The sequence below is a fragment of the Salmo salar genome, chromosome 08 (assembly GCF_965601325.2).
Source record: "Salmo salar chromosome 08, fSalSal1, whole genome shotgun sequence".
NCBI lineage: Eukaryota > Metazoa > Chordata > Actinopteri > Salmoniformes > Salmonidae > Salmo > Salmo salar.
In genome coordinates, this window is record NC_138298.1 from 5,622,501 (window position 1) to 5,647,500 (window position 25,000).

The following is a 25,000-nucleotide window of genomic DNA, read 5'->3' on the forward strand; positions in this document are numbered from 1 at the left end:
GGTGGAAGGTGGAGAGACGGAGGAAGGAAGAAGGGAGAAGAAGGAAGACCAGAAGATTAACGAAATTGGGAGCAGTATGGATTCGGAAATAAGAAGGTGGAGTTTTCAGGAGGAGAGGGGAAGTGGATTGGGGGGAAGCACGGGGGACTCATGGGTTTTGGGGGAAAGCACAGCACAAACAAGTACCTCGGGGGGTGAAGAAATGGAGAGGGTTTTAAGTTTAATGACAATAACAGAGACGGGTATGAACACGGGGAGCACAACGACGACAATATATGAGACGGAGATGAACACGGGGAGCACAACGAACATTCCAGAAACGGCGATGAACACGGGGAGCACAACGACGACTACACATGAGACGGAGATGAACATTCCAGAAACGGCGGAGAACACGGGGAGCACAACGAACATTCCAGAATCGGCGATGAACACGGGGAGCACAACGGACGAGGGTGTAAAGAAGAAAAGTTGGCTGGATGAAATGGACTTGGAGGAGATATCGGACTCGGATGATGGGGAAAAGTTTGAAAGAATGAGAGGAGGATACAGGAAGAGGAAAGCAGCGGAGGGGGGGGAGAGAAAGGGTGGAAGAGGAAAGAAACTGGATAAAAGGTAGAGGATAATGAAATTATATTTTATAATTTTATTATTTATTAGTATGGTAACAATAATGTCGATAAATGCGAATGGGTTGAGAACAATAGGAAAATTTAATAGAATAGTACACATAAAGAATTCTGATATTTTATGTATTCAAGAGACGCACTGGGATAATATGTGTGTTTTAGAAATTCAGAAAATATGGAGGGATTTTATTTATGTAAACAATGGTAGGGGGAATTCATGTGGGGTTGCAATTTTAATAAGGAAGGATGTAGTAGAAAATGTGAAGAAGATATATAATGATAATAATGGGAGGATTTTAATTTTAGATTTTGAATATATGAGTAGGGTTTTTAGGATTATAAATATTTATGCGCCGAATAATGAAATAGAGAGAAGGAATTTATTTTTAGAATTAGCGAAATGGTGCAAGGGAAACTGTATTTTAGTTGGGGATTTTAATGTAAAAATGGATAGACTAGATATGACAAGGGGAGCTATTTTTAGAAGTGACGTATCTAGGGGGGTTTTAAGGAAGATGATGGTTGAAAACAATTTAATTGATATATGGAGGGAGGAGAATCCGAATAAGAGAGAATTTTCTAGAAGGCAGGTGGTTTTAGGGGAATTGAAACAGACACGGATAGATTTGGTTTTAGTAAATGAAGGGTTAAGGAATTTTATGAAGGATATTAAATATATTTTTACAACTTTTAGTGATCATGCTGGGTTAACATTTTCGGTGGGGTTAGATAAGGAAAGGAAAGGGGGGGGAATATGGTGTATGAATGCAGGGTATCTAGGTGATGAGGAATACGGGAAACAACTTAAATCTTTGATAGAAGATGAAATGGAGGATAAGCAAAAAGGGAATGATAAGTGCAAGTGGTGGGAAAATGTTAAGGAAAAAATAAAAGTTTTTAGTATTAGATATGCAAGGAAGAAGAGGAGTAGGATGATAAGAGCAGAAAATTATTTAAGAACAAAATTGAATGAAGAAATGAAGAAATGTGATAGTGATCCTGATTATACTATTGAAAAGTTTTTAGATTTAAAAGAAAAATTGAGCAAATGTGAAATAGATAAGTGTAAGGGTGCAATTATAAGAAGTAGGGCAAAATATGTTTTAGAAGGGGAGAAATGTACGTCGTTTTTTCTTGGTTTAGAGAAAACTAAACAGATGAAATCATATATTAGTGAGATTGAAAATGTAAAGGGTGAAGTGGTAAATGATTATGTTGAGATATTAGAAACAGTACAGAATTTTTATAAGGATTTATTTAAGAAAGGGGAGGTGGATGAGGGGTGTGTAAAAGAGATTTTAAGTAGTGTGGATGTGCAAATTGGTGCTGAGGATAAGCAAATGTGTGATAGGAAGATAACAATGGATGAAGTGAAAGATGCAATTAAGGGTTTACAAATAAATAAAAGTCCTGGAGTAGATGGACTAATTGCAGAGTTTTATAAAATGTATGAAAGTATTTTAGCACCTATTTTATTAGAAGTATATCAATATATGGAAGACAATAATACTGTTTCAGATTCCATGGTGACAGGGCTGATATCGATTTTATATAAAAATAAGGGGAGTAAATTGAAATTAGAAAATTATAGGCCAATTAGTTTGTTAAACTCAGATTATAAGATTTTAGCTAAGATACTGGCAAATAGGATGAAGATGGTTTTAAATGATATTATAGCACCTACACAAAATTATAGTGTGCCTGGAAGAGATATAGCAGATACCATAACTACACTTAGAGATGTGATAAATAAAATGAATAGCGATAAGATGGGGGGAATTGTTTTAAGTATAGATTTTAATAAAGCTTTTGACAGGGTGGAACATGATTTTATGTTTAGGGTACTGGAAAAGTATGGGTTTGGAAATGGAATTATAAGATGGATAAAATTATTATATAGAAAGGCTAAAAGTAGGGTTAAATGTAATGGGGTTTTAACAGATTCTTTTATTCTTGAGAGATCAGTGAGACAGGGGTGCCCTTTATCAGCTTTATTGTTTGTTTTATCGGTAGAACCCTTAGCGGCATACCTTAAAAAAGATCATTTTATAAATTGTGTAGAGACTCCGCAAGGAGGTTTTAGTTTAATTCATCAATATGCAGACGATACAACAATAACAGTTAGAGATGAGGGTAGTGTTAAAAGGGTGATGGAGTGTTTTAAAGTATATGAGAAAGCCTCAGGAGCAAAAGTGAATATGGAGAAGTCAGTAATAATGTATGTTGGGAAGAATAATGAGGGGACTTTTCCTTTTAAGGTGGTAAATGATTATTTTAAGGTGTTAGGTGTGTTTTTAGGGGTGAAGGAACAAGAAGCTAGGGATCTGACATGGAGTGGGGTTATAAACAAAGTTAGGAAGGTGGTAAATATGTGGAGGGGGAGGGCTTTGAAATTAAAAGGGAAAGTAATTGTTGTAAATTCCTTGCTGATGTCAATTTTCATTCATGTCATGAACGTTTTAGATGTACCAGAATGGGTTTTATCTGAAATGAATACGATTTTAGTTGATTTTTTATGGGATGGGAAAGGAGCGAAAATTTCTTTTAAAACTTTGATTGCAGGTTATGAGGAGGGGGGTTTGAAGTTGGTAGATTTAAATGTGAGGAAAAAAGCAATTAGAGTTAAAATGGTACGAAAATATTTATATGGTGAACTAGATTATGGATGGAAAAGATTTTTTAAAGAGTATTTGCAGGAGGTTGGGAGGATGGGGGAAAATGGTTTATTAATGTGTATGAGAAAAGAAATGTTAGCTAATATACCATTGTTTTATAGAGAAGTGTTTGAGGCTTGGGGGGAGTTTTTACCAAATATTTATTATGAGTGTACCATTTTAGACAATATTTTAAATCAGCCAATTTTCTTAAATCCCAAGATACAATATAATAATAAGATGTTGTTTTGTAAATATTTTATGAGGGCTGGGATGAGACAGATTGGGGATATTTTATACGAGGTCATTCCAGGTTTTCTTCCTGTACAAGCGATTTATGATAATGTTTGTGAAGTGGAAGATGAAATAAGCAAAACTACAGTAGATAATATGTATAAGAGAATTTTAGGGTGTATTCCTGAAGAATGGGTGCTTTTAATAAATACAGAGGTGGTTGAGAGAGCTAAGGGTTTACCGGTTTTATATTATGAAAGTAATGGGGAGAAACATGTTTTATCAGGTTTGAAAGTTAAAAAGATTTATGAAAAATGTATTTTAAGAGAGATAAAAGCTCCTGCTTCAGAAAAAGTGTGGTCTAGGGTATTTGTAAATATAGATGTAAAATCAATATGGAAGAATGTCAATGTAAAATATAATTCTATAGAATGTGAAGATAATGATTTTAAATTGAAACATAATAGGATTTTTACGAACGTGGTTTTACATCAAATAAATAGAGACATTAAAAGAGAATGTGATATTTGTGGTACGGAGGTGGAACATTTTATGCACTTTTTTATTGAATGTTGTAGATTACAAGGGTTTCATGAGTTTATAAAGGGGCTTTTAGAACAACATTGGGGAGAAGATATTGTAAATGGGGTTGAGTGGAGGAGGTTGTTTCTATTTGGTATAAATGGAAAAAGCAAAGTTTTTAATATTAATTTGATGAATTTTGTTCTTAGCCATGCTAGATACGCTGTAAGACAAAGAAGGAATTTAGGACATTATGAAGGGAAAATTGTGAGTGTGGAGGTTTTATTTAAAAGTATTTTAGAGAAAGATATTGAACTAATATATAAATATGGAGGATGTAATTTTGAAAAACTGTTTGTGTGGGGGAGCACTTTTATCGAAATTGATCAAAATGGAAAACTTGTTTTTAATTATTAATTGGTTTTATTTTATTTTATTTTTTGATTTTGTAAAAGGATGAATTGTTCATCCTTTTTTATTATTATTGTTTGAATATTGTAAATATTATGTGTTTTTTCATAATAAAAGAAAAAAAAAAAAAGGTACGCCCGATCCCGTCTGATCTCGGAAGCTAAGCAGGGTCGGGCCTGGTTAGTACTTGGATGGGAGACCGCCTGGGAATACCAGGTGCTGTAAGCATTTTGTCCACGAGGGTGTGCTCTTGCACTATTTCATCAGCAACACTGCCTTGTATTAAGCATTTAATGATGAATTGACTAAATGTCTGTTTTATCAGACTCACTTTGACTATATATGTTGTAGCAAGAGATTGTTTCTCGCTTACGGCCATACCAGCCTGGGTACGCCCGATCTCGTCTGATCTCGGAAGCTAAGCAGGGTCGGGCCTGGTTAGTACTTGGATGGGAGACCTCCTGGGAATACCAGGTGCTGTAAGCATTTTGTCCACGAGGGTGTGCTCTTGCACTATTTCATCAGCAACACTGCCTTGTATTAAGCATTTAATGATGAATTGACTAAATGTCTGTTTTATCAGACTCACTTTGACTATATATGTTGTAGCAAGAGATTGTTTCTCGCTTACGGCCATACCAGCCTGGGTACGCCCGATCTCGTCTGATCTCGGAAGCTAAGCAGGGTCGGGCCTGGTTAGTACTTGGATGGGAGACCTCCTGGGAATACCAGGTGCTGTAAGCATTTTGTCCACGAGGGTGTGCTCTTGCACTATTTCATCAGCAACACTGCCTTGTATTAAGCATTTAATGATGAATTGACTAAATGTCTGTTTTATCAGACTCACTTTGACTATATATGTTGTAGCAAGAGATTGTTTCTCGCTTACGGCCATACCAGCCTGGGTACGCCCGATCTCGTCTGATCTCGGAAGCTAAGCAGGGTCGGGCCTGGTTAGTACTTGGATGGGAGACCGCCTGGGAATACCAGGTGCTGTAAGCATTTTGTCCACGAGGGTGTGCCCCTGCACTATTTCATCAGCAACACTGCCTTGTAGTAAGCATTTAATGATGAATTGACTAAATGCAGCTTCCTGCCTTTTTAATAGGATCAAATTTCCTTGTGTTTTCAATTAGCATCTGCCTTGTATTTATAAGACAAACAAGAATATTGTTGCTGAATGCAGCTTGTGTGTGCTTTGTGCTCCTTTGCCCTGTTCAAATGATGAAAGGAAATAAAGTTTGTATTTTATCCAACTACCTGTGCTAAAAAGTGATGGGAACAGTGTTTGTAATTTCTTCTACTTTTTCAGTGACACAAAGTTCAAGCTGCTTATCTAATTGGTGAAAATGCAATGTCTGTTTATCACACTCACTTTGACTATATATGTTGTAGCAAGAGATTGTTTCTCGCTTACGGCCATACCAGCCTGGGTACGCCCGATCTCGTCTGATCTCGGAAGCTATGCAGGGTCGGGCCTGGTTAGTACTTGGATGGGAGACCGCCTGGGAATACCAGGTGCTGTACGCATTTTGTCCACGAGGGTGTGCTCTTGCACTATTTCATCAGCAACACTGCCTTGTATTAAGCATTTAATGATGAATTGACTAAATGTCTGTTTTATCAGACTCACTTTGACTATATATGTTGTAGCAAGAGATTGTTTCTCGCTTACGGCCATACCAGCCTGGGTACGCCCGATCTCGTCTGATCTCGGAAGCTAAGCAGGGTCGGGCCTGGTTAGTACTTGGATGGGAGACCGCCTGGGAATACCAGGTGCTGTAAGCATTTTGTCCACGAGAGTGTGCTCTTGCACTATTTCATCAGCAACACTGCCTTGTATTAAGCATTTAATGATGAATTGACTAAATGTCTGTTTTATCAGACTCACTTTGACTATATATGTTGTAGCAAGTAATTGTTTCTCGCTTCCGGCCATACCAGCCTGGGTACGCCAGATCTCGTCTGATCTCGGAAGCTAAGCAGGGTCGGGCCTGGTTAGTACTTGGATGGGAGACCGCCTGGGAATACCAGGTGCTGTAAGCATTTTGTCCACGAGGGTGTGCCCCTGCACTATTTCATCAGCAACACTGCCTTGTAGTAAGCATTTAATGATGAATTGACTAAATGCAGCTTCCTGCCTTTTTAATAGGATCAAATTTCCTTGTGTTTTCAATTAGCATCTGCCTTGTATTTATAAGACAAACAAGAATATTGTTGCTGAATGCAGCTTGTGTGTGCTTTGTGCTCCTTTGCCCTGTTGAAATGATGAAAGGAAATAAAGTTTGTATTTTATCCAACTACCTGTGCTAAAAAGTGATGGGAACAGTGTTTGTAATTTCTTCTACTTTTTCAGTGACACAAAGTTCAAGCTGCTTATCTAATTGGTGAAAATGCAATGTCTGTTTATCACACTCACTTTGACTATATATGTTGTAGCAAGAGATTGTTTCTCGCTTACGGCCATACCAGCCTGGGTACGCCCGATCTCGTCTGATCTCGGAAGCTAAGCAGGGTCGGGCCTGGTTAGTACTTGGATGGTAGACCGCCTGGGAATACCAGGTGCTGTAAGCAGTTTGTCCACGAGGGTGTGCTCTTGCACTATTTCATCAGCAACACTGCCTTGTATTAAGCATTTAATGATGAATTGACTAAATGTCTGTTTTATCCGACTCACTTTGACTATATATGTTGTAGCAAGAGATTGTTTCTCGCTTACGGCCATACCAGCCTGGGTACGCCCGATCTCGTCTGATCTCGGAAGCTAAGCAGGGTCGGGCCTGGTTAGTACTTGGATGGGAGACCTCCTGGGAATACCAGGTGCTGTAAGCATTTTGTCCACGAGGGTGTGCTCTTGCACTATTTCATCAGCAACACTGCCTTGTATTAAGCATTTAATGATGAATTGACTAAATGTCTGTTTTATCAGACTCACTTTGACTATATATGTTGTAGCAAGAGATTGTTTCTCGCTTACGGCCATACCAGCCTGGGTACGCCCGATCTCGTCTGATCTCTGGAAGCTAAGCAGGGTCGGGCCTGGTTAGTACTTGGATGGGAGACCTCCTGGGAATACCAGGTGCTGTAAGCATTTTGTCCACGAGGGTGTGCTCTTGCACTATTTCATCAGCAACACTGCCTTGTATTAAGCATTTAATGATGAATTGACTAAATGTCTGTTTTATCAGACTCACTTTGACTATATATGTTGTAGCAAGAGATTGTTTCTCGCTTACGGCCATACCAGCCTGGGTACGCCCGATCTCGTCTGATCTCGGAAGCTAAGCAGGGTCGGGCCTGGTTAGTACTTGGATGGGAGACCTCCTGGGAATACCAGGTGCTGTAAGCATTTTGTCCACGAGGGTGTGCTCTTGCACTATTTCATCAGCAACACTGCCTTGTATTAAGCATTTAATGATGAATTGACTAAATGTCTGTTTTATCAGACTCACTTTGACTATATATGTTGTAGCAAGAGATTGTTTCTCGCTTACGGCCATACCAGCCTGGGTACGCCCGATCTCGTCTGATCTCGGAAGCTAAGCAGGGTCGGGCCTGGTTAGTACTTGGATGGGAGACCGCCTGGGAATACCAGGTGCTGTAAGCATTTTGTCCACGAGGGTGTGCCCCTGCACTATTTCATCAGCAACACTGCCTTGTAGTAAGCATTTAATGATGAATTGACTAAATGCAGCTTCCTGCCTTTTTAATAGGATCAAATTTCCTTGTGTTTTCAATTAGCATCTGCCTTGTATTTATAAGACAAACAAGAATATTGTTGCTGAATGCAGCTTGTGTGTGCTTTGTGCTCCTTTGCCCTGTTCAAATGATGAAAGGAAATAAAGTTTGTATTTTATCCAACTACCTGTGCTAAAAAGTGATGGGAACAGTGTTTGTAATTTCTTCTACTTTTTCAGTGACACAAAGTTCAAGCTGCTTATCTAATTGGTGAAAATGCAATGTCTGTTTATCACACTCACTTTGACTATATATGTTGTAGCAAGAGATTGTTTCTCGCTTACGGCCATACCAGCCTGGGTACGCCCGATCTCGTCTGATCTCGGAAGCTATGCAGGGTCGGGCCTGGTTAGTACTTGGATGGGAGACCGCCTGGGAATACCAGGTGCTGTACGCATTTTGTCCACGAGGGTGTGCTCTTGCACTATTTCATCAGCAACACTGCCTTGTATTAAGCATTTAATGATGAATTGACTAAATGTCTGTTTTATCAGACTCACTTTGACTATATATGTTGTAGCAAGAGATTGTTTCTCGCTTACGGCCATACCAGCCTGGGTACGCCTGATCTCGTCTGATCTCGGAAGCTAAGCAGGGTCGGGCCTGGTTAGTACTTGGATGGGAGACCGCCTGGGAATACCAGGTGCTGTAAGCATTTTGTCCACGAGGGTGTGCTCTTGCACTATTTCATCAGCAACACTGCCTTGTATTAAGCATTTAATGATGAATTGACTAAATGTCTGTTTTATCAGACTCACTTTGACTATATATGTTGTAGCAAGTAATTGTTTCTCGCTTCCGGCCATACCAGCCTGGGTACGCCAGATCTCGTCTGATCTCGGAAGCTAAGCAGGGTCGGGCCTGGTTAGTACTTGGATGGGAGACCGCCTGGGAATACCAGGTGCTGTAAGCATTTTGTCCACGAGGGTGTGCTCTTGCACTATTTCATCAGCAACACTGCCTTGTAGTAAGCATTTAATGATGAATTGACTAAATGTCTGTTTTATCAGACTCACTTTGACTATATATGTTGTAGCAAGAGATTGTTTCTCGCTTACGGCCATACCAGCCTGGGTACGCCCGATCTCGTCTGATCTCGGAAGCTAAGCAGGGTCGGGCCTGGTTAGTACTTGGATGGGAGACCTCCTGGGAATACCAGGTGCTGTAAGCATTTTGTCCACGAGGGTGTGCTCTTGCACTATTTCATCAGCAACACTGCCTTGTATTAAGCATTTAATGATGAATTGACTAAATGTCTGTTTTATCAGACTCACTTTGACTATATATGTTGTAGCAAGAGATTGTTTCTCGCTTACGGCCATACCAGCCTGGGTACGCCCGATCTCGTCTGATCTCGGAAGCTAAGCAGGGTCGGGCCTGGTTAGTACTTGGATGGGAGACCTCCTGGGAATACCAGGTGCTGTAAGCATTTTGTCCACGAGGGTGTGCTCTTGCACTATTTCATCAGCAACACTGCCTTGTATTAAGCATTTAATGATGAATTGACTAAATGTCTGTTTTATCAGACTCACTTTGACTATATATGTTGTAGCAAGAGATTGTTTCTCGCTTACGGCCATACCAGCCTGGGTACGCCCGATCTCGTCTGATCTCGGAAGCTAAGCAGGGTCGGGCCTGGTTAGTACTTGGATGGGAGACCGCCTGGGAATACCAGGTGCTGTAAGCATTTTGTCCACGAGGGTGTGCCCCTGCACTATTTCATCAGCAACACTGCCTTGTAGTAAGCATTTAATGATGAATTGACTAAATGCAGCTTCCTGCCTTTTTAATAGGATCAAATTTCCTTGTGTTTTCAATTAGCATCTGCCTTGTATTTATAAGACAAACAAGAATATTGTTGCTGAATGCAGCTTGTGTGTGCTTTGTGCTCCTTTGCCCTGTTCAAATGATGAAAGGAAATAAAGTTTGTATTTTATCCAACTACCTGTGCTAAAAAGTGATGGGAACAGTGTTTGTAATTTCTTCTACTTTTTCAGTGACACAAAGTTCAAGCTGCTTATCTAATTGGTGAAAATGCAATGTCTGTTTATCACACTCACTTTGACTATATATGTTGTAGCAAGAGATTGTTTCTCGCTTACGGCCATACCAGCCTGGGTACGCCCGATCTCGTCTGATCTCGGAAGCTATGCAGGGTCGGGCCTGGTTAGTACTTGGATGGGAGACCGCCTGGGAATACCAGGTGCTGTAAGCATTTTGTCCACGAGGGTGTGCCCCTGCACTATTTCATCAGCAACACTGCCTTGTAGTAAGCATTTAATGATGAATTGACTAAATGCAGCTTCCTGCCTTTTTAATAGGATCAAATTTCCTTGTGTTTTCAATTAGCATCTGCCTTGTATTTATAAGACAAACAAGAATATTGTTGCTGAATGCAGCTTGTGTGTGCTTTGTGCTCCTTTGCCCTGTTCAAATGATGAAAGGAAATAAAGTTTGTATTTTATCCAACTACCTGTGCTAAAAAGTGATGGGAACAGTGTTTGTAATTTCTTCTACTTTTTCAGTGACACAAAGTTCAAGCTGCTTATCTAATTGGTGAAAATGCAATGTCTGTTTATCACACTCACTTTGACTATATATGTTGTAGCAAGAGATTGTTTCTCGCTTACGGCCATACCAGCCTGGGTACGCCCGATCTCGTCTGATCTCGGAAGCTATGCAGGGTCGGGCCTGGTTAGTACTTGGATGGGAGACCGCCTGGGAATACCAGGTGCTGTACGCATTTTGTCCACGAGGGTGTGCTCTTGCACTATTTCATCAGCAACACTGCCTTGTATTAAGCATTTAATGATGAATTGACTAAATGTCTGTTTTATCAGACTCACTTTGACTATATATGTTGTAGCAAGAGATTGTTTCTCGCTTACGGCCATACCAGCCTGGGTACGCCCGATCTCGTCTGATCTCGGAAGCTAAGCAGGGTCGGGCCTGGTTAGTACTTGGATGGGAGACCGCCTGGGAATACCAGGTGCTGTAAGCATTTTGTCCACGAGGGTGTGCTCTTGCACTATTTCATCAGCAACACTGCCTTGTATTAAGCATTTAATGATGAATTGACTAAATGTCTGTTTTATCAGACTCACTTTGACTATATATGTTGTAGCAAGTAATTGTTTCTCGCTTCCGGCCATACCAGCCTGGGTACGCCAGATCTCGTCTGATCTCGGAAGCTAAGCAGGGTCGGGCCTGGTTAGTACTTGGATGGGAGACCGCCTGGGAATACCAGGTGCTGTAAGCATTTTGTCCACGAGGGTGTGCTCTTGCACTATTTCATCAGCAACACTGCCTTGTAGTAAGCATTTAATGATGAATTGACTAAATGTCTGTTTTATCAGACTCACTTTGACTATATATGTTGTAGCAAGAGATTGTTTCTCGCTTACGGCCATACCAGCCTGGGTACGCCCGATCTCGTCTGATCTCGGAAGCTAAGCAGGGTCGGGCCTGGTTAGTACTTGGATGGGAGACCTCCTGGGAATACCAGGTGCTGTAAGCATTTTGTCCACGAGGGTGTGCTCTTGCACTATTTCATCAGCAACACTGCCTTGTATTAAGCATTTAATGATGAATTGACTAAATGTCTGTTTTATCAGACTCACTTTGACTATATATGTTGTAGCAAGAGATTGTTTCTCGCTTACGGCCATACCAGCCTGGGTACGCCCGATCTCGTCTGATCTCGGAAGCTAAGCAGGGTCGGGCCTGGTTAGTACTTGGATGGGAGACCTCCTGGGAATACCAGGTGCTGTAAGCATTTTGTCCACGAGGGTGTGCTCTTGCACTATTTCATCAGCAACACTGCCTTGTATTAAGCATTTAATGATGAATTGACTAAATGTCTGTTTTATCAGACTCACTTTGACTATATATGTTGTAGCAAGAGATTGTTTCTCGCTTACGGCCATACCAGCCTGGGTACGCCCGATCTCGTCTGATCTCGGAAGCTAAGCAGGGTCGGGCCTGGTTAGTACTTGGATGGGAGACCGCCTGGGAATACCAGGTGCTGTAAGCATTTTGTCCACGAGGGTGTGCCCCTGCACTATTTCATCAGCAACACTGCCTTGTAGTAAGCATTTAATGATGAATTGACTAAATGCAGCTTCCTGCCTTTTTAATAGGATCAAATTTCCTTGTGTTTTCAATTAGCATCTGCCTTGTATTTATAAGACAAACAAGAATATTGTTGCTGAATGCAGCTTGTGTGTGCTTTGTGCTCCTTTGCCCTGTTCAAATGATGAAAGGAAATAAAGTTTGTATTTTATCCAACTACCTGTGCTAAAAAGTGATGGGAACAGTGTTTGTAATTTCTTCTACTTTTTCAGTGACACAAAGTTCAAGCTGCTTATCTAATTGGTGAAAATGCAATGTCTGTTTATCACACTCACTTTGACTATATATGTTGTAGCAAGAGATTGTTTCTCGCTTACGGCCATACCAGCCTGGGTACGCCCGATCTCGTCTGATCTCGGAAGCTATGCAGGGTCGGGCCTGGTTAGTACTTGGATGGGAGACCGCCTGGGAATACCAGGTGCTGTACGCATTTTGTCCACGAGGGTGTGCTCTTGCACTATTTCATCAGCAACACTGCCTTGTATTAAGCATTTAATGATGAATTGACTAAATGTCTGTTTTATCAGACTCACTTTGACTATATATGTTGTAGCAAGAGATTGTTTCTCGCTTACGGCCATACCAGCCTGGGTACGCCCGATCTCGTCTGATCTCGGAAGCTAAGCAGGGTCGGGCCTGGTTAGTACTTGGATGGGATACCGCCTGGGAATACCAGGTGCTGTAAGCATTTTGTCCACGAGGGTGTGCTCTTGCACTATTTCATCAGCAACACTGCCTTGTATTAAGCATTTAATGATGAATTGACTAAATGTCTGTTTTATCAGACTCACTTTGACTATATATGTTGTAGCAAGTAATTGTTTCTCGCTTCCGGCCATACCAGCCTGGGTACGCCAGATCTCGTCTGATCTCGGAAGCTAAGCAGGGTCGGGCCTGGTTAGTACTTGGATGGGAGACCGCCTGGGAATACCAGGTGCTGTAAGCATTTTGTCCACGAGGGTGTGCTCTTGCACTATTTCATCAGCAACACTGCCTTGTAGTAAGCATTTAATGATGAATTGACTAAATGTCTGTTTTATCAGACTCACTTTGACTATATATGTTGTAGCAAGAGATTGTTTCTCGCTTACGGCCATACCAGCCTGGGTACGCCCGATCTCGTCTGATCTCGGAAGCTAAGCAGGGTCGGGCCTGGTTAGTACTTGGATGGGAGACCGCCTGGGAATACCAGGTGCTGTAAGCATTTTGTCCACGAGGGTGTGCTCTTGCACTATTTCATCAGCAACACTGCCTTGTATTAAGCATTTAATGATGAATTGACTAAATGTCTGTTTTATCAGATTCACTTTGACTATATATGTTGTAGCAAGAGATTGTTTCTCGCTTACGGCCATACCAGCCTGGGTACGCCCGATCTCGTCTGATCTCGGAAGCTAAGCAGGGTCGGGCCTGGTTAGTACTTGGATGGGAGACCGCCTGGGAATACCAGGTGCTGTAAGCATTTTGTCCACGAGGGTGTGCCCCTGCACTATTTCATCAGCAACACTGCCTTGTAGTAAGCATTTAATGATGAATTGACTAAATGCAGCTTCCTGCCTTTTTAATAGGATCAAATTTCCTTGTGTTTTCAATTAGCATCTGCCTTGTATTTATAAGACAAACAAGAATATTGTTGCTGAATGCAGCTTGTGTGTGCTTTGTGCTCCTTTGCCCTGTTGAAATGATGAAAGGAAATAAAGTTTGTATTTTATCCAACTACCTGTGCTAAAAAGTGATGGGAACAGTGTTTGTAATTTCTTCTACTTTTTCAGTGACACAAAGTTCAAGCTGCTTATCTAATTGGTGAAAATGCAATGTCTGTTTATCACACTCACTTTGACTATATATGTTGTAGCAAGAGATTGTTTCTCGCTTACGGCCATACCAGCCTGGGTACGCCCGATCTCGTCTGATCTCGGAAGCTAAGCAGGGTCGGGCCTGGTTAGTACTTGGATGGGAGACCGCCTGGGAATACCAGGTGCTGTAAGCAGTTTGTCCACGAGGGTGTGCTCTTGCACTATTTCATCAGCAACACTGCCTTGTATTAAGCATTTAATGATGAATTGACTAAATGTCTGTTTTATCCGACTCACTTTGACTATATATGTTGTAGCAAGAGATTGTTTCTCGCTTACGGCCATACCAGCCTGGGTACGCCCGATCTCGTCTGATCTCGGAAGCTAAGCAGGGTCGGGCCTGGTTAGTACTTGGATGGGAGACCTCCTGGGAATACCAGGTGCTGTAAGCATTTTGTCCACGAGGGTGTGCTCTTGCACTATTTCATCAGCAACACTGCCTTGTATTAAGCATTTAATGATGAATTGACTAAATGTCTGTTTTATCAGACTCACTTTGACTATATATGTTGTAGCAAGAGATTGTTTCTCGCTTACGGCCATACCAGCCTGGGTACGCCCGATCTCGTCTGATCTCGGAAGCTAAGCAGGGTCGGGCCTGGTTAGTACTTGGATGGGAGACCGCCTGGGAATACCAGGTGCTGTAAGCATTTTGTCCACGAGGGTGTGCCCCTGCACTATTTCATCAGCAACACTGCCTTGTAGTAAGCATTTAATGATGAATTGACTAAATGCAGCTTCCTGCCTTTTTAATAGGATCATATTTCCTTGTGTTTTCAATTAGCATCTGCCTTGTATTTATAAGACAAACAAGAATATTGTTGCTGAATGCAGCTTGTGTGTGCTTTGTGCTCCTTTGCCCTGTTGAAATGATGAAAGGAAATAAAGTTTGTATTTTATCCAACTACCTGTGCTAAAAAGTGATGGGAACAGTGTTTGTAATTTCTTCTACTTTTTCAGTGACACAAAGTTCAAGCTGCTTATCTAATTGGTGAAAATGCAATGTCTGTTTATCACACTCACTTTGACTATATATGTTGTAGCAAGAGATTGTTTCTCGCTTACGGCCATACCAGCCTGGGTACGCCCGATCTCGTCTGATCTCGGAAGCTAAGCAGGGTCGGGCCTGGTTAGTACTTGGATGGGAGACCGCCTGGGAATACCAGGTGCTGTAAGCAGTTTGTCCACGAGGGTGTGCTCTTGCACTATTTCATCAGCAACACTGCCTTGTATTAAGCATTTAATGATGAATTGACTAAATGTCTGTTTTATCAGACTCACTTTGACTATATATGTTGTAGCAAGAGATTGTTTCTCGCTTACGGCCATACCAGCCTGGGTACGCCCGATCCCGTCTGATCTCGGAAGCTAAGCAGGGTCGGGCCTGGTTAGTACTTGGATGGGAGACCGCCTGGGAATACCAGGTGCTGTAAGCATTTTGTCCACGAGGGTGTGCTCTTGCACTATTTCATCAGCAACACTGCCTTGTATTAAGCATTTAATGATGAATTGACTAAATGTCTGTTTTATCAGACTCACTTTGACTATATATGTTGTAGCAAGAGATTGTTTCTCGCTTACGGCCATACCAGCCTGGGTACGCCCGATCTCGTCTGATCTCGGAAGCTAAGCAGGGTCGGGCCTGGTTAGTACTTGGATGGGAGACCTCCTGGGAATACCAGGTGCTGTAAGCATTTTGTCCACGAGGGTGTGCTCTTGCACTATTTCATCAGCAACACTGCCTTGTATTAAGCATTTAATGATGAATTGACTAAATGTCTGTTTTATCAGACTCACTTTGACTATATATGTTGTAGCAAGAGATTGTTTCTCGCTTACGGCCATACCAGCCTGGGTACGCCCGATCCCGTCTGATCTCGGAAGCTAAGCAGGGTCGGGCCTGGTTAGTACTTGGATGGGAGACCGCCTGGGAATACCAGGTGCTGTAAGCATTTTGTCCACGAGGGTGTGCTCTTGCACTATTTCATCAGCAACACTGCCTTGTATTAAGCATTTAATGATGAATTGACTAAATGTCTGTTTTATCAGACTCACTTTGACTATATATGTTGTAGCAAGAGATTGTTTCTCGCTTACGGCCATACCAGCCTGGGTACGCCCGATCTCGTCTGATCTCGGAAGCTAAGCAGGGTCGGGCCTGGTTAGTACTTGGATGGGAGACCTCCTGGGAATACCAGGTGCTGTAAGCATTTTGTCCACGAGGGTGTGCTCTTGCACTATTTCATCAGCAACACTGCCTTGTATTAAGCATTTAATGATGAATTGACTAAATGTCTGTTTTATCAGACTCACTTTGACTATATATGTTGTAGCAAGAGATTGTTTCTCGCTTACGGCCATACCAGCCTGGGTACGCCCGATCCCGTCTGATCTCGGAAGCTAAGCAGGGTCGGGCCTGGTTAGTACTTGGATGGGAGACCGCCTGGGAATACCAGGTGCTGTAAGCATTTTGTCCACGAGGGTGTGCTCTTGCACTATTTCATCAGCAACACTGCCTTGTATTAAGCATTTAATGATGAATTGACTAAATGTCTGTTTTATCAGACTCACTTTGACTATATATGTTGTAGCAAGAGATTGTTTCTCGCTTACGGCCATACCAGCCTGGGTACGCCCGATCTCGTCTGATCTCGGAAGCTAAGCAGGGTCGGGCCTGGTTAGTACTTGGATGGGAGACCTCCTGGGAATACCAGGTGCTGTAAGCATTTTGTCCACGAGGGTGTGCTCTTGCACTATTTCATCAGCAACACTGCCTTGTATTAAGCATTTAATGATGAATTGACTAAATGTCTGTTTTATCAGACTCACTTTGACTATATATGTTGTAGCAAGAGATTGTTTCTCGCTTACGGCCATACCAGCCTGGGTACGCCCGATCTCGTCTGATCTCGGAAGCTAAGCAGGGTCGGGCCTGGTTAGTACTTGGATGGGAGACCTCCTGGGAATACCAGGTGCTGTAAGCATTTTGTCCACGAGGGTGTGCTCTTGCACTATTTCATCAGCAACACTGCCTTGTATTAAGCATTTAATGATGAATTGACTAAATGTCTGTTTTATCAGACTCACTTTGACTATATATGTTGTAGCAAGAGATTGTTTCTCGCTTACGGCCATACCAGCCTGGGTACGCCCGATCTCGTCTGATCTCGGAAGCTAAGCAGGGTCGGGCCTGGTTAGTACTTGGATGGGAGACCGCCTGGGAATACCAGGTGCTGTAAGCATTTTGTCCACGAGGGTGTGCCCCTGCACTATTTCATCAGCAACACTGCCTTGTAGTAAGCATTTAATGATGAATTGACTAAATGCAGCTTCCTGCCTTTTTAATAGGATCAAATTTCCTTGTGTTTTCAATTAGCATCTGCCTTGTATTTATAAGACAAACAAGAATATTGTTGCTGAATGCAGCTTGTGTGTGCTTTGTGCTCCTTTGCCCTGTTCAAATGATGAAAGGAAATAAAGTTTGTATTTTATCCAACTACCTGTGCTAAAAAGTGATGGGAACAGTGTTTGTAATTTCTTCTACTTTTTCAGTGACACAAAGTTCAAGCTGCTTATCTAATTGGTGAAAATGCAATGTCTGTTTATCACACTCACTTTGACTATATATGTTGTAGCAAGAGATTGTTTCTCGCTTACGGCCATACCAGCCTGGGTACGCCCGATCTCGTCTGATCTCGGAAGCTATGCAGGGTCGGGCCTGGTTAGTACTTGGATGGGAGACCGCCTGGGAATACCAGGTGCTGTAAGCATTTTGTCCACGAGGGTGTGCTCTTGCACTATTTCATCAGCAACACTGCCTTGTATTAAGCATTTAATGATGAATTGACTAAATGTCTGTTTTATCAGACTCACTTTGACTATATATGTTGTAGCAAGAGATTGTTTCTCGCTTACGGCCATACCAGCCTGGGTACGCCCGATCTCGTCTGATCTCGGAAGCTAAGCAGGGTCGGGCCTGGTTAGTACTTGGATGGGAGACCGCCTGGGAATACCAGGTGCTGTAAGCATTTTGTCCACGAGGGTGTGCTCTTGCACTATTTCATCAGCAACACTGCCTTGTATTAAGCATTTAATGATGAATTGACTAAATGTCTGTTTTATCAGACTCACTTTGACTATATATGTTGTAGCAAGTAATTGTTTCTCGCTTCCGGCCATACCAGCCTGGGTACGCCAGATCTCGTCTGATCTCGGAAGCTAAGCAGGGTCGGGCCTGGTTAGTACTTGGATGGGAGACCGCCTGGGAATACCAGGTGCTGTAAGCATTTTGTCCACGAGGGTGTGCTCTTGCACTATTTCATCAGCAACACTGCCTTGTAGTAAGCATTTAATGATGAATTGACTAAATGTCTGTTTTATCAGACTCACTTTGACTATATATGTTGTAGCAAGAGATTGTTTCTCGCTTACGGCCATACCAGCATGGGTACGCCCGATCTCGTCTGATCTCGGAAGCTAAGCAGGGTCGGGCCTGGTTAGTACTTGGATGGGAGACCGCCTGGGAATACCAGGTGCTGTAAGCATTTTGTCCACGAGGGTGTGCTCTTGCACTATTTCATCAGCAACACTGCCTTGTATTAAGCATTTAATGATGAATTGACTAAATGTCTGTTTTATCAGATTCACTTTGACTATATATGTTGTAGCAAGAGATTGTTTCTCGCTTACGGCCATACCAGCCTGGGTACGCCCGATCTCGTCTGATCTCGGAAGCTAAGCAGGGTCGGGCCTGGTTAGTACTTGGATGGGAGACCGCCTGGGAATACCAGGTGCTGTAAGCATTTTGTCCACGAGGGTGTGCCCCTGCACTATTTCATCAGCAACACTGCCTTGTAGTAAGCATTTAATGATGAATTGACTAAATGCAGCTTCCTGCCTTTTTAATAGGATCAAATTTCCTTGTGTTTTCAATTAGCATCTGCCTTGTATTTATAAGACAAACAAGAATATTGTTGCTGAATGCAGCTTGTGTGTGCTTTGTGCTCCTTTGCCCTGTTGAAATGATGAAAGGAAATAAAGTTTGTATTTTATCCAACTACCTGTGCTAAAAAGTGATGGGAACAGTGTTTGTAATTTCTTCTACTTTTTCAGTGACACAAAGTTCAAGCTGCTTATCTAATTGGTGAAAATGCAATGTCTGTTTATCACACTCACTTTGACTATATATGTTGTAGCAAGAGATTGTTTCTCGCTTACGGCCATACCAGCCTGGGTACGCCCGATCTCGTCTGATCTCGGAAGCTAAGCAGGGTCGGGCCTGGTTAGTACTTGGATGGGAGACCGCCTGGGAATACCAGGTGCTGTAAGCAGTTTGTCCACGAGGGTGTGCTCTTGCACTATTTCATCAGCAACACTGCCTTGTATTTAGCATTTAATGATGAATTGACTAAATGTCTGTTTTATCAGACTCACTTTGACTATATATGTTGTAGCAAGAGATTGTTTCTCGCTTACGGCCATACCAGCCTGGGTACGCCCGATCTCGTCTTATCTCGGAAGCTAAGCAGGGTCGGGCCTGGTTAGTACTTGGATGGGAGACCGCCTGGGAATACCAGGTGCTGTAAGCATTTTGTCCACGAGGGTGTGCTCTTGCACTATTTCATCAGCAACACTGCCTTGTAGTAAGCATTTAATGATGAATTGACTAAATGCAGCTTCCTGCCTTTTTAATAGGATCAAATTTCCTTGTGTTTTCAATTAGCATCTGCCTTGTATTTATAAGACAAACAAGAATATTGTTGCTGAATGCAGCTTGTGTGTGCTTTGTGCTCCTTTGCCCTGTTCAAATGATGAAAGGAAATAAAGTTTGTATTTTATCCAACTACCTGTGCTAAAAAGTGATGGGAACAGTGTTTGTAATTTCTTCTACTTTTTCAGTGACACAAAGTTCAAGCTGCTTATCTAATTGGTGAAAATGCAATGTCTGTTTATCACACTCACTTTGACTATATATGTTGTAGCAAGAGATTGTTTCTCGCTTACGGCCATACCAGCCTGGGTACGCCCGATCTCGTCTGATCTCGGAAGCTATGCAGGGTCGGGCCTGGTTAGTACTTGGATGGGAGACCGCCTGGGAATACCACGTGCTGTAAGCATTTTGTCCACGAGGGTGTGCTCTTGCACTATTTCATCAGCAACACTGCCTTGTATTAAGCATTTAATGATGAATTGACTAAATGTCTGTTTTATCAGACTCACTTTGACTATATATGTTGTAGCAAGAGATTGTTTCTCGCTTACGGCCATACCAGCCTGGGTACGCCCGATCTCGTCTGATCTCGGAAGCTAAGCAGGGTCGGGCCTGGTTAGTACTTGGATGGGAGACCGCCTGGGAATACCAGGTGCTGTAAGCATTTTGTCCACGAGGGTGTGCTCTTGCACTATTTCATCAGCAACACTGCCTTGTATTAAGCATTTAATGATGAATTGACTAAATGTCTGTTTTATCAGACTCACTTTGACTATATATGTTGTAGCAAGTAATTGTTTCTCGCTTCCGGCCATACCAGCCTGGGTACGCCAGATCTCGTCTGATCTCGGAAGCTAAGCAGGGTCGGGCCTGGTTAGTACTTGGATGGGAGACCGCCTGGGAATACCAGGTGCTGTAAGCATTTTGTCCACGAGGGTGTGCTCTTGCACTATTTCATCAGCAACACTGCCTTGTAGTAAGCATTTAATGATGAATTGACTAAATGTCTGTTTTATCAGACTCACTTTGACTATATATGTTGTAGCAAGAGATTGTTTCTCGCTTACGGCCATACCAGCCTGGGTACGCCCGATCTCGTCTGATCTCGGAAGCTAAGCAGGGTCGGGCCTGGTTAGTACTTGGATGGGAGACCGCCTGGGAATACCAGGTGCTGTAAGCATTTTGTCCACGAGGGTGTGCTCTTGCACTATTTCATCAGCAACACTGCCTTGTATTAAGCATTTAATGATGAATTGACTAAATGTCTGTTTTATCAGATTCACTTTGACTATATATGTTGTAGCAAGAGATTGTTTCTCGCTTACGGCCATACCAGCCTGGGTACGCCCGATCTCGTCTGATCTCGGAAGCTAAGCAGGGTCGGGCCTGGTTAGTACTTGGATGGGAGACCGCCTGGGAATACCAGGTGCTGTAAGCATTTTGTCCACGAGGGTGTGCCCCTGCACTATTTCATCAGCAACACTGCCTTGTAGTAAGCATTTAATGATGAATTGACTAAATGCAGCTTCCTGCCTTTTTAATAGGATCAAATTTCCTTGTGTTTTCAATTAGCATCTGCCTTGTATTTATAAGACAAACAAGAATATTGTTGCTGAATGCAGCTTGTGTGTGCTTTGTGCTCCTTTGCCCTGTTGAAATGATGAAAGGAAATAAAGTTTGTATTTTATCCAACTACCTGTGCTAAAAAGTGATGGGAACAGTGTTTGTAATTTCTTCTACTTTTTCAGTGACACAAAGTTCAAGCTGCTTATCTAATTGGTGAAAATGCAATGTCTGTTTATCACACTCACTTTGACTATATATGTTGTAGCAAGAGATTGTTTCTCGCTTACGGCCATACCAGCCTGGGTACGCCCGATCTCGTCTGATCTCGGAAGCTAAGCAGGGTCGGGCCTGGTTAGTACTTGGATGGGAGACCGCCTGGGAATACCAGGTGCTGTAAGCATTTTGTCCACGAGGGTGTGCTCTTGCACTATTTCATCAGCAACACTGCCTTGTATTAAGCATTTAATGATGAATTGACTAAATGTCTGTTTTATCAGACTCACTTTGACTATATATGTTGTAGCAAGAGATTGTTTCTCGCTTATGGCCATACCAGCCTGGGTACGCCCGATCTCGTCTGATCTCGGAAGCTAAGCAGGGTCGGGCCTGGTTAGTACTTGGATGGGAGACCGCCTGGGAATACCAGGTGCTGTAAGCATTTTGTCCACGAGGGCGTGCTCTTGCACTATTTCATCAGCAACACTGCCTTGTATTAAGCATTTAATGATGAATTGACTAAATGTCTGTTTTATCAGACTCACTTTGACTATATATGTTGTAGCAAGAGATTGTTTCTCGCTTACGGCCATATCAGCCTGGGTACGCCCGATCTCGTCTGATCTCGGAAGCTAAGCAGGGTCGGGCCTGGTTAGTACTTGGATGGGAGACCGCCTGGGAATACCAGGTGCTGTAAGCATTTTGTCCACGAGGGTGTGCTCTTGCACTATTTCATCAGCAACACTGCCTTGTAGTAAGCATTTAATGATGAATTGACTAAATGCAGCTTCCTGCCTTTTTAATAGGATCAAATTTCCTTGTGTTTTCAATTAGCATCTGCCTTGTATTTATAAGACAAACAAGAATATTGTTGCTGAATGCAGCTTGTGTGTGCTTTGTGCTCCTTTGCCCTGTTCAAATGATGAAAGGAAATAAAGTTTGTATTTTATCCAACAACCTGTGCTAAAAAGTGATGGGAACAGTGTTTATAATTTCTTCTACTTTTTCAGTGACACAAAGTTCAAGCTGCTTATCTAATTGGTGAAAATACAATGTCTGTTTATCACACTCAATTTGACTATATATGTTGTAGCAAGAGATTGTTTCTCGCTTACGGCCATACCAGCCTGGGTACGCCCGATCTCGTCTGATCTCGGAAGCTAAGCAGGGTCGGGCCTGGTTAGTACTTGGATGGGAGACCGCCTGGGAATACCAGGTGCTGTAAGCATTTTGTCCACGAGGGTGTGCTCTTGCACTATTTCATCAGCAACACTGCCTTGTATTAAGCATTTAATGATGAATTGACTAAATGTCTGTTTTATCAGACTCACTTCGACTATATATGTTGTAGCAAGAGATTGTTTCTCGCTTACGGCCATACCAGCCTGGGTACGCCCGATCTCGTCTGATCTCGGAAGCTAAGCAGGGTCGGGCCTGGTTAGTACTTGGATGGGAGACCGCCTGGGAATACCAGGTGCTGTAAGCATTTTGTCCACGAGGGTGTGCCCCTGCACTATTTCATCAGCAACACTGCCTTGTAGTAAGCATTTAATGATGAATTGACTAAATGCAGCTTCCTGCCTTTTTAATAGGATCAAATTTCCTTGTGTTTTCAATTAGCATCTGCCTTGTATTTATAAGACAAACAAGAATATTGTTGCTGAATGCAGCTTGTGTGTGCTTTGTGCTCCTTTGCCCTGTTCAAATGATGAAAGGAAATAAAGTTTGTATTTTCTCCAACTACCTGTGCTAAAAAGTGATGGGAACAGTGTTTGTAATTTCTTCTACTAGTTCAAGCTGCTTATCTAATTGGTGAAAATGCAATGTCTGTTTATCACACTCACTTTGACTATATATGTTGTAGCAAGAGATTGTTTCTCGCTTACGGCCATACCAGCCTGGGTACGCCCGATCTCGTCTGATCTCGGAAGCTATGCAGGGTCGGGCCTGGTTAGTACTTGGATGGGAGACCGCCTGGGAATACCACGTGCTGTAAGCATTTTGTCCACGAGGGTGTGCTCTTGCACTATTTCATCAGCAACACTGCCTTGTATTAAGCATTTAATGATGAATTGACTAAATGTCTGTTTTATCAGACTCACTTTGACTATATATGTTGTAGCAAGAGATTGTTTCTCGCTTACGGCCATACCAGCCTGGGTACGCCCGATCTCGTCTGATCTCGGAAGCTAAGCAGGGTCGGGCCTGGTTAGTACTTGGATGGGAGACCGCCTGGGAATACCAGGTGCTGTAAGCATTTTGTCCACGAGGGTGTGCTCTTGCACTATTTCATCAGCAACACTGCCTTGTATTAAGCATTTAATGATGAATTGACTAAATGTCTGTTTTATCAGACTCACTTTGACTATATATGTTGTAGCAAGTAATTGTTTCTCGCTTCCGGCCATACCAGCCTGGGTACGCCAGATCTCGTCTGATCTCGGAAGCTAAGCAGGGTCGGGCCTGGTTAGTACTTGGATGGGAGACCGCCTGGGAATACCAGGTGCTGTAAGCATTTTGTCCACGAGGGTGTGCTCTTGCACTATTTCATCAGCAACACTGCCTTGTAGTAAGCATTTAATGATGAATTGACTAAATGTCTGTTTTATCAGACTCACTTTGACTATATATGTTGTAGCAAGAGATTGTTTCTCGCTTACGGCCATACCAGCCTGGGTACGCCCGATCTCGTCTGATCTCGGAAGCTAAGCAGGGTCGGGCCTGGTTAGTACTTGGATGGGAGACCGCCTGGGAATACCAGGTGCTGTAAGCATTTTGTCCACGAGGGTGTGCTCTTGCACTATTTCATCAGCAACACTGCCTTGTATTAAGCATTTAATGATGAATTGACTAAATGTCTGTTTTATCAGATTCACTTTGACTATATATGTTGTAGCAAGAGATTGTTTCTCGCTTACGGCCATACCAGCCTGGGTACGCCCGATCTCGTCTGATCTCGGAAGCTAAGCAGGGTCGGGCCTGGTTAGTACTTGGATGGGAGACCGCCTGGGAATACCAGGTGCTGTAAGCATTTTGTCCACGAGGGTGTGCCCCTGCACTATTTCATCAGCAACACTGCCTTGTAGTAAGCATTTAATGATGAATTGACTAAATGCAGCTTCCTGCCTTTTTAATAGGATCAAATTTCCTTGTGTTTTCAATTAGCATCTGCCTTGTATTTATAAGACAAACAAGAATATTGTTGCTGAATGCAGCTTGTGTGTGCTTTGTGCTCCTTTGCCCTGTTGAAATGATGAAAGGAAATAAAGTTTGTATTTTATCCAACTACCTGTGCTAAAAAGTGATGGGAACAGTGTTTGTAATTTCTTCTAC

At 42.5% G+C, this 25,000-nt stretch overlaps 63 non-coding genes across 63 annotated transcripts; all 63 read left to right on the forward strand.

Annotated features, from left to right (window-relative positions):
• Positions 1–4,817: 4,817 nt before the first annotated feature.
• LOC145882293 (5S ribosomal RNA) lies at positions 4,818–4,936 on the forward strand. Its single transcript, XR_014393859.1, has one exon. It is a non-coding gene; the product is annotated as a 5S ribosomal RNA (ribosomal RNA).
• A 139-nt stretch (positions 4,937–5,075) lies between these two features.
• Positions 5,076–5,194, forward strand: LOC145882304 (5S ribosomal RNA). Its single transcript, XR_014393870.1, has one exon. It is a non-coding gene; the product is annotated as a 5S ribosomal RNA (ribosomal RNA).
• Positions 5,195–5,333: 139 nt separating this feature from the next.
• On the forward strand, positions 5,334–5,452 carry LOC145857394 (5S ribosomal RNA). Its single transcript, XR_014378291.1, has one exon. It is a non-coding gene; the product is annotated as a 5S ribosomal RNA (ribosomal RNA).
• Positions 5,453–5,861: 409 nt separating this feature from the next.
• On the forward strand, positions 5,862–5,980 carry LOC145851105 (5S ribosomal RNA). The gene has a single exon (XR_014372955.1). It is a non-coding gene; the product is annotated as a 5S ribosomal RNA (ribosomal RNA).
• Positions 5,981–6,119: 139 nt separating this feature from the next.
• On the forward strand, positions 6,120–6,238 carry LOC145857395 (5S ribosomal RNA). Its single transcript, XR_014378292.1, has one exon. It is a non-coding gene; the product is annotated as a 5S ribosomal RNA (ribosomal RNA).
• A 139-nt stretch (positions 6,239–6,377) lies between these two features.
• LOC145851597 (5S ribosomal RNA) lies at positions 6,378–6,496 on the forward strand. Its single transcript, XR_014373449.1, has one exon. It is a non-coding gene; the product is annotated as a 5S ribosomal RNA (ribosomal RNA).
• Positions 6,497–6,905: 409 nt separating this feature from the next.
• LOC145884119 (5S ribosomal RNA) lies at positions 6,906–7,024 on the forward strand. The gene has a single exon (XR_014395698.1). It is a non-coding gene; the product is annotated as a 5S ribosomal RNA (ribosomal RNA).
• A 139-nt stretch (positions 7,025–7,163) lies between these two features.
• Positions 7,164–7,282, forward strand: LOC145882315 (5S ribosomal RNA). Its single transcript, XR_014393881.1, has one exon. It is a non-coding gene; the product is annotated as a 5S ribosomal RNA (ribosomal RNA).
• A 139-nt stretch (positions 7,283–7,421) lies between these two features.
• Positions 7,422–7,541, forward strand: LOC123738028 (5S ribosomal RNA). Its single transcript, XR_006767322.2, has one exon. It is a non-coding gene; the product is annotated as a 5S ribosomal RNA (ribosomal RNA).
• A 139-nt stretch (positions 7,542–7,680) lies between these two features.
• Positions 7,681–7,799, forward strand: LOC123738210 (5S ribosomal RNA). Its single transcript, XR_014393892.1, has one exon. It is a non-coding gene; the product is annotated as a 5S ribosomal RNA (ribosomal RNA).
• Positions 7,800–7,938: 139 nt separating this feature from the next.
• On the forward strand, positions 7,939–8,057 carry LOC145857396 (5S ribosomal RNA). The gene has a single exon (XR_014378293.1). It is a non-coding gene; the product is annotated as a 5S ribosomal RNA (ribosomal RNA).
• Positions 8,058–8,466: 409 nt separating this feature from the next.
• LOC145851107 (5S ribosomal RNA) lies at positions 8,467–8,585 on the forward strand. Its single transcript, XR_014372957.1, has one exon. It is a non-coding gene; the product is annotated as a 5S ribosomal RNA (ribosomal RNA).
• A 139-nt stretch (positions 8,586–8,724) lies between these two features.
• LOC145882912 (5S ribosomal RNA) lies at positions 8,725–8,843 on the forward strand. Its single transcript, XR_014394484.1, has one exon. It is a non-coding gene; the product is annotated as a 5S ribosomal RNA (ribosomal RNA).
• Positions 8,844–8,982: 139 nt separating this feature from the next.
• On the forward strand, positions 8,983–9,101 carry LOC145851599 (5S ribosomal RNA). Its single transcript, XR_014373451.1, has one exon. It is a non-coding gene; the product is annotated as a 5S ribosomal RNA (ribosomal RNA).
• Positions 9,102–9,240: 139 nt separating this feature from the next.
• On the forward strand, positions 9,241–9,359 carry LOC145882336 (5S ribosomal RNA). Its single transcript, XR_014393903.1, has one exon. It is a non-coding gene; the product is annotated as a 5S ribosomal RNA (ribosomal RNA).
• Positions 9,360–9,498: 139 nt separating this feature from the next.
• Positions 9,499–9,617, forward strand: LOC145882347 (5S ribosomal RNA). Its single transcript, XR_014393914.1, has one exon. It is a non-coding gene; the product is annotated as a 5S ribosomal RNA (ribosomal RNA).
• A 139-nt stretch (positions 9,618–9,756) lies between these two features.
• Positions 9,757–9,875, forward strand: LOC145857397 (5S ribosomal RNA). The gene has a single exon (XR_014378294.1). It is a non-coding gene; the product is annotated as a 5S ribosomal RNA (ribosomal RNA).
• Positions 9,876–10,284: 409 nt separating this feature from the next.
• Positions 10,285–10,403, forward strand: LOC145885828 (5S ribosomal RNA). Its single transcript, XR_014397412.1, has one exon. It is a non-coding gene; the product is annotated as a 5S ribosomal RNA (ribosomal RNA).
• Positions 10,404–10,812: 409 nt separating this feature from the next.
• On the forward strand, positions 10,813–10,931 carry LOC145851108 (5S ribosomal RNA). The gene has a single exon (XR_014372958.1). It is a non-coding gene; the product is annotated as a 5S ribosomal RNA (ribosomal RNA).
• Positions 10,932–11,070: 139 nt separating this feature from the next.
• On the forward strand, positions 11,071–11,189 carry LOC145857398 (5S ribosomal RNA). Its single transcript, XR_014378295.1, has one exon. It is a non-coding gene; the product is annotated as a 5S ribosomal RNA (ribosomal RNA).
• Positions 11,190–11,328: 139 nt separating this feature from the next.
• Positions 11,329–11,447, forward strand: LOC145851600 (5S ribosomal RNA). The gene has a single exon (XR_014373452.1). It is a non-coding gene; the product is annotated as a 5S ribosomal RNA (ribosomal RNA).
• A 139-nt stretch (positions 11,448–11,586) lies between these two features.
• On the forward strand, positions 11,587–11,705 carry LOC145882358 (5S ribosomal RNA). The gene has a single exon (XR_014393925.1). It is a non-coding gene; the product is annotated as a 5S ribosomal RNA (ribosomal RNA).
• A 139-nt stretch (positions 11,706–11,844) lies between these two features.
• LOC145882369 (5S ribosomal RNA) lies at positions 11,845–11,963 on the forward strand. Its single transcript, XR_014393936.1, has one exon. It is a non-coding gene; the product is annotated as a 5S ribosomal RNA (ribosomal RNA).
• A 139-nt stretch (positions 11,964–12,102) lies between these two features.
• Positions 12,103–12,221, forward strand: LOC145857399 (5S ribosomal RNA). Its single transcript, XR_014378296.1, has one exon. It is a non-coding gene; the product is annotated as a 5S ribosomal RNA (ribosomal RNA).
• A 409-nt stretch (positions 12,222–12,630) lies between these two features.
• On the forward strand, positions 12,631–12,749 carry LOC145851109 (5S ribosomal RNA). Its single transcript, XR_014372959.1, has one exon. It is a non-coding gene; the product is annotated as a 5S ribosomal RNA (ribosomal RNA).
• A 139-nt stretch (positions 12,750–12,888) lies between these two features.
• LOC145882664 (5S ribosomal RNA) lies at positions 12,889–13,007 on the forward strand. Its single transcript, XR_014394232.1, has one exon. It is a non-coding gene; the product is annotated as a 5S ribosomal RNA (ribosomal RNA).
• A 139-nt stretch (positions 13,008–13,146) lies between these two features.
• LOC145851601 (5S ribosomal RNA) lies at positions 13,147–13,265 on the forward strand. The gene has a single exon (XR_014373453.1). It is a non-coding gene; the product is annotated as a 5S ribosomal RNA (ribosomal RNA).
• A 139-nt stretch (positions 13,266–13,404) lies between these two features.
• Positions 13,405–13,523, forward strand: LOC145857401 (5S ribosomal RNA). The gene has a single exon (XR_014378298.1). It is a non-coding gene; the product is annotated as a 5S ribosomal RNA (ribosomal RNA).
• A 139-nt stretch (positions 13,524–13,662) lies between these two features.
• Positions 13,663–13,781, forward strand: LOC145857402 (5S ribosomal RNA). Its single transcript, XR_014378299.1, has one exon. It is a non-coding gene; the product is annotated as a 5S ribosomal RNA (ribosomal RNA).
• Positions 13,782–14,190: 409 nt separating this feature from the next.
• Positions 14,191–14,309, forward strand: LOC145857403 (5S ribosomal RNA). Its single transcript, XR_014378300.1, has one exon. It is a non-coding gene; the product is annotated as a 5S ribosomal RNA (ribosomal RNA).
• Positions 14,310–14,448: 139 nt separating this feature from the next.
• Positions 14,449–14,567, forward strand: LOC145882380 (5S ribosomal RNA). The gene has a single exon (XR_014393948.1). It is a non-coding gene; the product is annotated as a 5S ribosomal RNA (ribosomal RNA).
• Positions 14,568–14,706: 139 nt separating this feature from the next.
• On the forward strand, positions 14,707–14,825 carry LOC145857404 (5S ribosomal RNA). Its single transcript, XR_014378301.1, has one exon. It is a non-coding gene; the product is annotated as a 5S ribosomal RNA (ribosomal RNA).
• A 409-nt stretch (positions 14,826–15,234) lies between these two features.
• LOC145857405 (5S ribosomal RNA) lies at positions 15,235–15,353 on the forward strand. The gene has a single exon (XR_014378302.1). It is a non-coding gene; the product is annotated as a 5S ribosomal RNA (ribosomal RNA).
• Positions 15,354–15,492: 139 nt separating this feature from the next.
• Positions 15,493–15,611, forward strand: LOC145854736 (5S ribosomal RNA). Its single transcript, XR_014375620.1, has one exon. It is a non-coding gene; the product is annotated as a 5S ribosomal RNA (ribosomal RNA).
• Positions 15,612–15,750: 139 nt separating this feature from the next.
• Positions 15,751–15,869, forward strand: LOC145882391 (5S ribosomal RNA). The gene has a single exon (XR_014393959.1). It is a non-coding gene; the product is annotated as a 5S ribosomal RNA (ribosomal RNA).
• A 139-nt stretch (positions 15,870–16,008) lies between these two features.
• LOC145854747 (5S ribosomal RNA) lies at positions 16,009–16,127 on the forward strand. The gene has a single exon (XR_014375631.1). It is a non-coding gene; the product is annotated as a 5S ribosomal RNA (ribosomal RNA).
• A 139-nt stretch (positions 16,128–16,266) lies between these two features.
• Positions 16,267–16,385, forward strand: LOC145882403 (5S ribosomal RNA). The gene has a single exon (XR_014393971.1). It is a non-coding gene; the product is annotated as a 5S ribosomal RNA (ribosomal RNA).
• A 139-nt stretch (positions 16,386–16,524) lies between these two features.
• Positions 16,525–16,643, forward strand: LOC145854758 (5S ribosomal RNA). Its single transcript, XR_014375642.1, has one exon. It is a non-coding gene; the product is annotated as a 5S ribosomal RNA (ribosomal RNA).
• Positions 16,644–16,782: 139 nt separating this feature from the next.
• Positions 16,783–16,901, forward strand: LOC145882414 (5S ribosomal RNA). Its single transcript, XR_014393982.1, has one exon. It is a non-coding gene; the product is annotated as a 5S ribosomal RNA (ribosomal RNA).
• A 139-nt stretch (positions 16,902–17,040) lies between these two features.
• LOC145882425 (5S ribosomal RNA) lies at positions 17,041–17,159 on the forward strand. Its single transcript, XR_014393993.1, has one exon. It is a non-coding gene; the product is annotated as a 5S ribosomal RNA (ribosomal RNA).
• A 139-nt stretch (positions 17,160–17,298) lies between these two features.
• Positions 17,299–17,417, forward strand: LOC145857406 (5S ribosomal RNA). Its single transcript, XR_014378303.1, has one exon. It is a non-coding gene; the product is annotated as a 5S ribosomal RNA (ribosomal RNA).
• Positions 17,418–17,826: 409 nt separating this feature from the next.
• On the forward strand, positions 17,827–17,945 carry LOC145885829 (5S ribosomal RNA). Its single transcript, XR_014397413.1, has one exon. It is a non-coding gene; the product is annotated as a 5S ribosomal RNA (ribosomal RNA).
• Positions 17,946–18,084: 139 nt separating this feature from the next.
• LOC145857407 (5S ribosomal RNA) lies at positions 18,085–18,203 on the forward strand. The gene has a single exon (XR_014378304.1). It is a non-coding gene; the product is annotated as a 5S ribosomal RNA (ribosomal RNA).
• Positions 18,204–18,342: 139 nt separating this feature from the next.
• LOC145851602 (5S ribosomal RNA) lies at positions 18,343–18,461 on the forward strand. The gene has a single exon (XR_014373454.1). It is a non-coding gene; the product is annotated as a 5S ribosomal RNA (ribosomal RNA).
• A 139-nt stretch (positions 18,462–18,600) lies between these two features.
• Positions 18,601–18,719, forward strand: LOC145884667 (5S ribosomal RNA). Its single transcript, XR_014396246.1, has one exon. It is a non-coding gene; the product is annotated as a 5S ribosomal RNA (ribosomal RNA).
• A 139-nt stretch (positions 18,720–18,858) lies between these two features.
• On the forward strand, positions 18,859–18,977 carry LOC145857408 (5S ribosomal RNA). The gene has a single exon (XR_014378305.1). It is a non-coding gene; the product is annotated as a 5S ribosomal RNA (ribosomal RNA).
• A 409-nt stretch (positions 18,978–19,386) lies between these two features.
• Positions 19,387–19,505, forward strand: LOC145857409 (5S ribosomal RNA). Its single transcript, XR_014378306.1, has one exon. It is a non-coding gene; the product is annotated as a 5S ribosomal RNA (ribosomal RNA).
• A 139-nt stretch (positions 19,506–19,644) lies between these two features.
• Positions 19,645–19,763, forward strand: LOC145887625 (5S ribosomal RNA). Its single transcript, XR_014399216.1, has one exon. It is a non-coding gene; the product is annotated as a 5S ribosomal RNA (ribosomal RNA).
• A 409-nt stretch (positions 19,764–20,172) lies between these two features.
• On the forward strand, positions 20,173–20,291 carry LOC145852121 (5S ribosomal RNA). The gene has a single exon (XR_014373975.1). It is a non-coding gene; the product is annotated as a 5S ribosomal RNA (ribosomal RNA).
• A 139-nt stretch (positions 20,292–20,430) lies between these two features.
• Positions 20,431–20,549, forward strand: LOC145857410 (5S ribosomal RNA). The gene has a single exon (XR_014378307.1). It is a non-coding gene; the product is annotated as a 5S ribosomal RNA (ribosomal RNA).
• Positions 20,550–20,688: 139 nt separating this feature from the next.
• LOC145851603 (5S ribosomal RNA) lies at positions 20,689–20,807 on the forward strand. Its single transcript, XR_014373455.1, has one exon. It is a non-coding gene; the product is annotated as a 5S ribosomal RNA (ribosomal RNA).
• A 139-nt stretch (positions 20,808–20,946) lies between these two features.
• On the forward strand, positions 20,947–21,065 carry LOC145857412 (5S ribosomal RNA). Its single transcript, XR_014378309.1, has one exon. It is a non-coding gene; the product is annotated as a 5S ribosomal RNA (ribosomal RNA).
• A 139-nt stretch (positions 21,066–21,204) lies between these two features.
• LOC145857413 (5S ribosomal RNA) lies at positions 21,205–21,323 on the forward strand. Its single transcript, XR_014378310.1, has one exon. It is a non-coding gene; the product is annotated as a 5S ribosomal RNA (ribosomal RNA).
• A 409-nt stretch (positions 21,324–21,732) lies between these two features.
• LOC145857414 (5S ribosomal RNA) lies at positions 21,733–21,851 on the forward strand. Its single transcript, XR_014378311.1, has one exon. It is a non-coding gene; the product is annotated as a 5S ribosomal RNA (ribosomal RNA).
• Positions 21,852–21,990: 139 nt separating this feature from the next.
• Positions 21,991–22,109, forward strand: LOC145881985 (5S ribosomal RNA). Its single transcript, XR_014393552.1, has one exon. It is a non-coding gene; the product is annotated as a 5S ribosomal RNA (ribosomal RNA).
• Positions 22,110–22,248: 139 nt separating this feature from the next.
• On the forward strand, positions 22,249–22,367 carry LOC145883907 (5S ribosomal RNA). Its single transcript, XR_014395483.1, has one exon. It is a non-coding gene; the product is annotated as a 5S ribosomal RNA (ribosomal RNA).
• A 409-nt stretch (positions 22,368–22,776) lies between these two features.
• LOC145857415 (5S ribosomal RNA) lies at positions 22,777–22,895 on the forward strand. The gene has a single exon (XR_014378312.1). It is a non-coding gene; the product is annotated as a 5S ribosomal RNA (ribosomal RNA).
• A 139-nt stretch (positions 22,896–23,034) lies between these two features.
• On the forward strand, positions 23,035–23,153 carry LOC145857416 (5S ribosomal RNA). The gene has a single exon (XR_014378313.1). It is a non-coding gene; the product is annotated as a 5S ribosomal RNA (ribosomal RNA).
• A 394-nt stretch (positions 23,154–23,547) lies between these two features.
• LOC145852122 (5S ribosomal RNA) lies at positions 23,548–23,666 on the forward strand. The gene has a single exon (XR_014373976.1). It is a non-coding gene; the product is annotated as a 5S ribosomal RNA (ribosomal RNA).
• A 139-nt stretch (positions 23,667–23,805) lies between these two features.
• LOC145857417 (5S ribosomal RNA) lies at positions 23,806–23,924 on the forward strand. The gene has a single exon (XR_014378314.1). It is a non-coding gene; the product is annotated as a 5S ribosomal RNA (ribosomal RNA).
• A 139-nt stretch (positions 23,925–24,063) lies between these two features.
• On the forward strand, positions 24,064–24,182 carry LOC145851604 (5S ribosomal RNA). Its single transcript, XR_014373456.1, has one exon. It is a non-coding gene; the product is annotated as a 5S ribosomal RNA (ribosomal RNA).
• A 139-nt stretch (positions 24,183–24,321) lies between these two features.
• LOC145857418 (5S ribosomal RNA) lies at positions 24,322–24,440 on the forward strand. Its single transcript, XR_014378315.1, has one exon. It is a non-coding gene; the product is annotated as a 5S ribosomal RNA (ribosomal RNA).
• A 139-nt stretch (positions 24,441–24,579) lies between these two features.
• On the forward strand, positions 24,580–24,698 carry LOC145857419 (5S ribosomal RNA). The gene has a single exon (XR_014378316.1). It is a non-coding gene; the product is annotated as a 5S ribosomal RNA (ribosomal RNA).
• The last annotated feature ends 302 nt before the right edge of the window (positions 24,699–25,000 follow it).